Here is an 8,737-nt window from a genome sequence, read left to right as displayed (position 1 = left end):
ATGTGGACACAAAGACAGTAGAGAATGATAAAATCCCCTTCTGATATGGTTGCTGCTCTGTTGGCCAGGTTCACTCACACTAGCTAAGTGACATTTTGGATCACCCAAGCTTCCAGAGAGAGATAGACACAAGTAAGCCTCATCCAAAGACATCTGCATCACAGGGATTCTGGGTTATGAAGGACTAGTCAAACAAACCCTCCCATCACTTCCTGGCAAAGAAAGGGAAAACATGGAAGAGTGGCAGATTTTATTTTCTTGGGCACCAAAATCAGTATGGATGGTGACTGCAGCCACAAAATTAAAAGACGCTTGCTCCTTTGGAAGGAAAGCTATGACAAACCCAGACAGTGTATTAAAAAGCAGGGGTGTCACTTTGCAAAAAAAAAGTCTGGATAGTCAGAGCTATGGTTTTTCCAGTAGTCACATACAGATGTGAGCGTTGGACCATAAAGAAGGCTGAGAGCCAAATAATTGATGCTTTTAAATTGTGCTGCTAGAAAAGATTCTTGAGAATCCCTTGAATTGCAAGGTGATCAAATGAGTCAATCCTAAAGGAAATCATCCCTGAATATTCACCAGAGGGACTGATGCTGAAGTTCCTATACTTTGGCCATCTGATGTGAAGAGCTGACTCATTGGAAAAGACCCTGATGCTGGGAAATATTTTTGAAGGCAAAAAGAGAATGGAGCAGCAGAGGATGAGATGGTTAGATAGCATCATCAACTTAACAGACATGCATTTGCACCAACTCTGGGTGATAGTGAAGGACAGGGAATCCTGGTGTGCTGCAGTTCATGGGTTCGCAAAGATATGGACATGACTTAGCAAATGAACAACAGTCAAACCATCATTGTTAAATTAATACCATGACCCTGTTTTGAAATTTTGCCCAAAATTCTTCAAGTGTCTTCCTTTAAGAAGTGTAGGTCGGGGAAGTGGACCTCAGCTGAGGGAAGGCTAAGAAAATGTACTAGAATCCAAATTCTGGGAACCTCTCTTTGCTGGAGGCTCAACTGGATATAAGACTGGTGAACAGATCGTTTCTTCAGAAAGGATCCTTCTTCTGAAATCCTGCTCTCCTTTGGTTTTCTTCTTATTTAAAAAAATTTCAAATCAAAGAATATAATATATATAATAAAGTGTTTAAAGTGTATTAATCTTATGTGTACAGCTCAATAAACTTTTGCTTACATGTATATCTGTGTCACCACTACTCAGATATATAGACATTTTTAGCATCCCAAAAAGTAACCCTTGCTCATTCATACTTTATTATCCTTCCTTACTCTAGAGGTAACCAGTATTCTGATTTCTCTTACCATTGATTAGCTTTTCCTTTTCTTGAACTTTATATAAAGGGAGTCATTCAATGTATTTTCTGTATTAGTTTTCTATTATGGTATAACAGATTACCATAACCATAGTAGTTTAAAACAACAGATATTTATCATCTCACATTTTCTGGGGCATAGCTTAGCTGGATCGTCTGCTCAGGATCTTCTGAGGCTGCAATCAAGATTTTGGCTGGGCTGTGTTCTCATCTGATGGCTTGGTGGGGAAGAAACTGCTTGCAAGTTCATTCAGGTTCTTGGCAGAATTTACTCCCTTATGGTTGCATGACTGTTGGCCAAAGGCCACTCTCAGTTCTTAGGAAATACTTGTAGTTCCTTGCCACAAGGACCTCTTATCACAGGCTCTCTCACAATATGACAGCTACTTCATGGAAAGTAAGGGAGAATCTCTCTCTCTCTAGTTTACAATGACAGAGTCTTGTATAAAGTGATATTACCACGGGAGAAATGGTGTTCCGTTACTTGTGACATATATCATGATCTAACCAAAGAAGCAATGTTCCATTACGTTTGCTTTATTCTATTGTTAGAAACAAGTCACAGAGTCCCCCTGCAATCAAAAGGAGAGGATTGGATAAGAATATGGTGTGTTGGGGGGAGTCACCACAGAGTGTGTCTGCCACATTATGTTTTGTGTTTGACTTCTTTGGTTCAGCCTAATGTCTATGAGATTTGTCCATATTGATGAGTGCCTACTTTGTTCATTCTTTTCCACCGTGTAGTATTCATCTGTATAAACAGACCACTATTCTTTATTTCACTACTGAAGGATGTCTGGGATGTTTCTACTCTTGTTATTACGAATATAGCTGTTGTAAATATTCTTCTACATGTCTCTAGAGGACCATATGCATTCATTTCTCTGGGATTATATTTAAGCATGTTTAGCTTCCCCCCCCACCCCCGTAATTTAATTAATTCAATAATTATTTACCCTTGGCTCCTCTTGTTGCAGTTTTAAACATCATGACTTGAGATCAGGCTGGAGGATTAGAAAGGGATTGCCTTTCAACATGAAAATCATGATTCACCTCCTTCCCCCTTGTTAAGGGTGGTGGTGATTTGATCCCTATTTTATGAAAGCTTTCCTGATGATTCCTCTCCCCACCACCTTTTCTTTCAGCAACCAATGAAACATAAAACAGCAACCACCCACCCTAACCTTGAGAGACTGCACTGTGGCTGCTAATCTGGTTTCAGTGGGATCAGATCAGATCAGATCAGTCACTCAGTCATGTCCAACTCTTTGCGACCCCATGAATCACAGCATGCCAGGCCTCCCTGTCCATCACCAACTCCCGGAATTCACCCAGACTCACGTCCATCCAGTCAGTGATGCCATCCAGCCATCTCATCCCCTGTCATCCCCTTCTCCTCTTGCCCCCAGTCCCTCCCAGCATCAGAGTCTTTTCCAATGAGTCAACTCTTTGCATGAGGTGCCTAAAGTACTGGAGTTTCAGCTTTAGCATCATTCCTTCCAAAGAAATCCCAGGGCTGATCTCCTTCAGAATGGACTGGTTGGATCTCCTTGCAGTCCAAGGGACTCTCAAGAGTCTTCTCCAACACCACAGTTCAAAAGCATCAATTCTTTGGCGCTCAGCCTTCTTCACAGTCCAACTCTCACATCCATACATGACCACAGGAAAAACCATAGCCTTGACTAGACGGACCTCTGTTGGCAAAGTAATATCTCTGCTTTTGAATATGCTATCTAGGTTGGTCATAACTTTCCTTCCAAGGAGTAAGCGTATTTTAATTTCATGGCTGCAGTCACCATCTGCAGTGATTTTGGAGCCCCCCAAAATCAAGTCTGACACTGTTTCCACTGTTTCCCCATCTATTTGCCATGAAGTGATGTGACCGGATGCCATGATCTCGTTTTCTGAATGTTGAGCTTTAAGCCATCTTTTTCACTCTCCACTTTCACTTTCATCGAGAGGCTTTTGAGTTCCTCTTCACTTTCTGCCATAAGGGTGGTATCATCTGCATATCTGAGGTTATTGATATTTCTCCCAGCAATCTTGATTCCAGCTTGTGCTTCTTCCAGCCCAACGTTTCTCATAATGTACTCTGCATATAAGTTAAATAAGCAGGATGACAATATACAGCCTTGACGTATTCCTTTTCCTCTTTGAAATTAGTCTGTTGTTCCATGTCCAGTTCTAACTGTTGCTTCCTGACCTGCATACAAATTTCTCAAGAGGCAGATCAGGTGGTCTGGTATTCCCATCTCTTTCAGAATTTTCCGCAGTTTATTGTGATCCACACAGTCAAAGGCTTTGGCATAGTCAGTGGGATACATGTTTCCAATACTTAGCACTTTTCTCTGTGCGTGGTTTCAGCCTGAGAGTCCTGGACAACAGAGGAATGCCACAGAAGCATGCGGCTTCCTCCAAGGGGCGAGAGTCTAACGCTGTAAGTTTGAGAGCACTGCCAGAGTCAGGCTCTACTCTCAGAGGAGCCTTTCCCTCTTCAGTGCAAGGGAAATGGAAAGATTCAGTCATGCTGTAAAGTCCATGTAATGAATGAAACATAGAAATACAGAAAAAGAGAAACACATCTGCCTTTCCTTATAGTTTGAAGAGGGAAGAATTAAGGTCACTCCTAGATCTCTGACTAATACAGTCAGGGTGAATGGTGGTGCTGTTTACTGAGAAGAAGAGGGCCAAGGAGGAGCATATCTGGGGAGAGAAAAAAAAAACAACTCTGATCTATTAAATTTGAAATACTTATTAGACATCTGAGTGGAGATGTGGAGTAGGTAGATCATTATAACACGTCTAAATATTAGAGGAATGTAAGAGCTGGAGATACAAACTTGACTCTCATGCATATCAGTGGTATTGAAAACCAGGTCATGAATGAGCTCACATAGGGAGTAAGGCAGAGAAAAGAGTTGAGAGCCTTGGAAGACACCACATTTGGATATCTGACAAAAGAGGAAGAGTCAGAAAAAGAGACTGGGAAGGAATAGCCAGCAGTGTAGGAGGAAAACCAGGAGTCTATGGTGTCAGTCAAAAGAGAAGAAAGTTTAAAGAATGAGGAAATGGTCAGCTGTGCCAAATGCTGTGAACAGCTGAGTGGGACAAAGATAGGAGAGTCTTCCATGGATTTGCATGAGTGGAAGTAGTGTTGCCCTTGGCAAGAGCACTAGAGCAGTGGTTGCTGAGGCTAAAATGAAGTGGATTGGGGGTGAATGGGAAGTGACTAAGTGGTGATAAGATGTGTAAATATTGCCTCCTAAAAATTTGGTTTTGGAGAGGAATAAAGGATGAGGCAATAGCCAGAGGGGTTGGACAGCAGAGAATGAGGAAGAGACTGCTGCTGCAGGAGAGGAGAAGAGAACTGAAGGGGTGAAGATCTTCTTGGGGAGAAGGGGGTGAGACCCTGGGTGCCTCTGGAAGATTGGGCTTCGGCAGGAGGAGGGACACTTCATCTTTGCATATTGTGATGAAAAAACATGCTCGTGGATTTAGGCTCCATCTGATGATTTCCGTTGTCAGGCTTCAGGACATCAGCTGTGAAGGGGGAAGAGAAGGGAGTTCTTGAGAAGAGAGGAGAGGGAGGAAAGAGCTAGTTTCAAGAGCGGTGTATTGGCCCAGGTCTTGCAAGAAGCAGATGCCAATATGGGTGTAAACATGCAAGGATTTTATTAGTAGAACCATGCCTAAGAAAAAAATGGGGAGGGAGCCAGAAGAGGCTGGGAAAGCTGTCAGATAGTGATGCAGGTCTGACTCCAAGTGAAGAAGAGGGGAAAGGAAGGGCGAATGGAAGCGTACTAGACTGCCATGAAATCTAGAGAAGTTTCAGTGAGGCTAATGGAGAGCTGAAGCTGGCTGTCAGAGGAGTCCTCCATTTCCTTGTTGTTCCTGCTGAGCCCAGTCATTGGGGAGCAGCACCTGGGAAGGTGGTCTTAGCGTCAGCACAGACCTGGATGGATTTCAGAGCACAGCTGCTGGGTCCTTAGGCTAATTATGCTCCCTATGATGCATTCTCAACTGCCACCATTGGGAAGACAAACTTACTAGAACAGATGTGATCATGCTCAGGCAGAGTTGGGCACCCATTTGAAGTCTGTGATGATAAATATAAAGTGAAAGTCATCTTTCCTTGGAAACTGTAATGCCTAAATTTAAATGCTTCATGAATGCATGACTGAGTGCTATGGTCTAGTGGACAGTTGGTAACTCCAATGTGAACAAATTTTAGGCCACCATCAGTGTGGGTAGCATTCCATGGGTGAAGGTTTGAGATTTGACTTCTCATTGGCTTGTGTTCTGGTGTGTGTGTGTGTGTATGTGTATACTCAGTCGTGTCTGACTCTTTGCGGCCCCATGGACTGTAGCCTGCCAGGCTCCTCTGTCCATGGAATTTTCCAGGCAAGAATACTGGAGTGGGTTGCCATTTCCTTCTCCAGGGGAACTTCCCAATCCAGGTATTGAATCCTCGTCTCCTGCGTTGGCAGGCGGTTTCTTTTACCAAGTGAGCCACCAGGGAACCTATGTTCTGGGTTGCTTCCAGCATATTTGATGAGACGAACTTCATTCTTTCTATTGTACTGGCCCCAGTCCACCTTTGGACAGAGGCAATTGTCATTGTTTGGGAGAGTCATGGTCAGCTCTGCAATTCTTGTAACAGGTGCCAACAGACAGCTTCTGACAATTCAATTTTTTAAAGTATTTTCCCAATAGCAAAAGTAATACACATAGAAAATTTGAAAACTATGTTGTCTGTCCATATTCCTAATCTGTTCTGGAGGTCCCCTGCTGATAGGGAACCTTATCTGTCCATGGTGTCCTTTTTTCAGCATCTCTGTCCTCTTTGTGAGGACTTTATCTTCTTGAGGCCACAGGGGCTTCCTTGGCCTCCACACAGGGCAGGTCAAAAGTACTGGGGAGTTAACACCCCAGGAGCAACCCTCAACAGTGAGGGTGAGAGTGGCTGGGTAAAATCCCCAGCTATCTGACCTTTAGCGCCACAGGTCTAAGATGTGTTACGCATGCCGCTCAGAGAGTCCCTGGGGGATTTCACTCCAGTTGTCCACATGCAAGTGCCCCTCACCAAGGCACTCCTGATTGGCTTTCTTCCCTGCTCTGTTTCACTTTCCCACTCCCCTTCTAGTGCCGCCTGGATTATCTCCAAACATACCACCTGCACCCAAATCCTTGTCTTTGGAGTAAGGAGAACCTACGCTATGTCAAGAGGAAGTGAAAGTGAAAGTGTTAGTTGCTCAGCTGTATCCAACTCTTTGTGACCCCACAGACTGTAGCTTGCCAGGCTCCTCTGTCCGTGGGATTTCCTAGGCAAGAATGCTGGAGTAGGTTGTCATTCCCTCTTCTAGGGGATCTTCCCGACCCATAGATGGAACCTGCATCTCCTCCATTGGCAGGCAGATGCTTTGCCACTGAGCTACCAGGGAAGCCCATGTCAAGAGCAAAGTGGTAGGATTCTACATCCTAGAGACAGTAAACATTTATAACCTTTCTTTTACTCTTTCTCTCTCCTTATATATAAGTACACACACACACACACACACATTTTTCCACTTTCAGTTCAGTTCAGTCGCTCAGTCGTGTCCGACTCTTTAGACCCCATGAATCACAGCACATCAGGCCTCCCTGTCCATCACCAACTCCCGGCGTTCACTCAAATTCATGTCCATCGAGTCGGTGATGCCATCCAGCCATCTCATCCTCTGTCGTCCCCTTCTCCTCCTGCCCCCAATCCCTCCCAGCATCAGAGTCTTTTCCAATGAGTCAACTCTTCGCATGAGGTGGCCAAAGTACTGGAGTTTCAGCTTTAGCATCATTCCTTCCAAAGAAATCCCAGGGCTGATCTCCTTCAGAATGGACTGGTTGGATCTCCTTGCAGTCTAAGGGACTCTCAAGAGTCTTCTCCAACACCACACTTCAAAAGCATCAATTCTTTGGCACTCAGCCTTCTTCACAGTCCAACTCTCACATCCACACATGACCACAGGAAAAACCATAGCCTTGACTAGAAGGACCTTTGTTGGCGAAGTAATGTCTCTGCTTTTGAATATGCTATCTAGGTTGGTCATAACTTTCCTTCCAAGGAGTAAGCGTCTTTTAATTTCATGGCTGCAGTCACCATCTGCAGTGATTTTGGAGCCCAGAAAAATAAAGTCTGACACTGTTTCCACTGTTTGCCCATCTATTTCCCATGAAGTGATGGGACTGGATGCCATGATCTTTGTTTTCTGAATGTTGAGCTTTAAGCCCACTTTTTCACTCTCCTCTTTCACTTTCATCAAGAGGCTTTTTAGTTCCTCTTCACTGTCTGCCATAAGGTGGTGTCATCTGCATATCTGAGGTTATTGATATTTTTCCCGGCAATCTTGATTCCAGCTTGTGTTTCTTCCAGTCCAGCGTTTCTCATGATGTACTCTGCATATAAGTTAAATAAGCAGGGTGACAATATACAGCCTTGACGACTCCTTTTCCTATTTGGAACCAGTCTGTTGTTCCATGTCCAGTTCTAACTGTTGCTTCCTGACCTGCATATAGGTTTCTCAAGAGGCAGATCAGGTGGCCTGATATTCCCATCTCTTTCAGAATTTTCCACAGTTTATTGTGATCCACATAGTCAAAGGCTTTGGCGTAGTCAATAAAGCAGAAATAGATGTTTTTCTGGAACTCTCTTGCTTTTTTCATGATCGAGCCACAGTCAGCTCCTGGTCTTGTTTTTGCTGACTGTATAGAGCTTTTCCATCTTTGGCTGCAAAGAATATAATCAATCTGATTTCAGTGTTGACCATCTGGTGATGTCCATGTGTAGAGTCTTCTCTTGTGTTGTTGGAAGAGGGTGTTTGCTATGACCAGTGCATTTTCTTGGCAAAACTCTATTAGTCTTTGCCCTGCTTCATTCCGTAATCCAAGGCCAAATTTGCCTGTTACTCCAGGTGTTTCTTGACTTCCTACTTTTGCATTCCAGTCCCCTATAATGAAAAGGACATCTTTTTTGGGTGTTAGTTCTAAAAAGGTCTTGTAGGTCTTCATAGAACCGTTCAACTTCAGCTTCTTCAGCATTACTGGTTGGGGCATAGACTTGGATTACTGTGATATTGAATGGTTTGCCTTGGAAACAAACAGAGATCATTCTGTGGTTTTTGAGATTGCATCCAAGTACTACATTATGGACTCTCTTGTTGACCATGATGGCTACTCCATTTCTTCTGAGGGATTCTTGTCTGCAGTAGTAGACATAATGGCCATTTGAGTTAAATTCACCCATTCCAGTCCTTTTGAATTCGCTGATTCCTAGAATGTCGACATTCACTCTTGCCATCTCTTGTTTGACCACTTCCAATTTGCCTTGATTCATGGACCTGACATTCCAGGTTCCTATGCAATATTGCTCT

Source organism: Bison bison, unplaced genomic scaffold (genome assembly GCF_000754665.1).
Source record: "Bison bison bison isolate TAMUID 2011002044 unplaced genomic scaffold, Bison_UMD1.0 scf7180017864489, whole genome shotgun sequence".
Classification (NCBI taxonomy): Eukaryota; Metazoa; Chordata; class Mammalia; order Artiodactyla; family Bovidae; genus Bison; species Bison bison.
The sequence above is the reverse complement of the archived record's forward strand: the minus strand, read 5'-3'. Positions refer to the sequence as shown.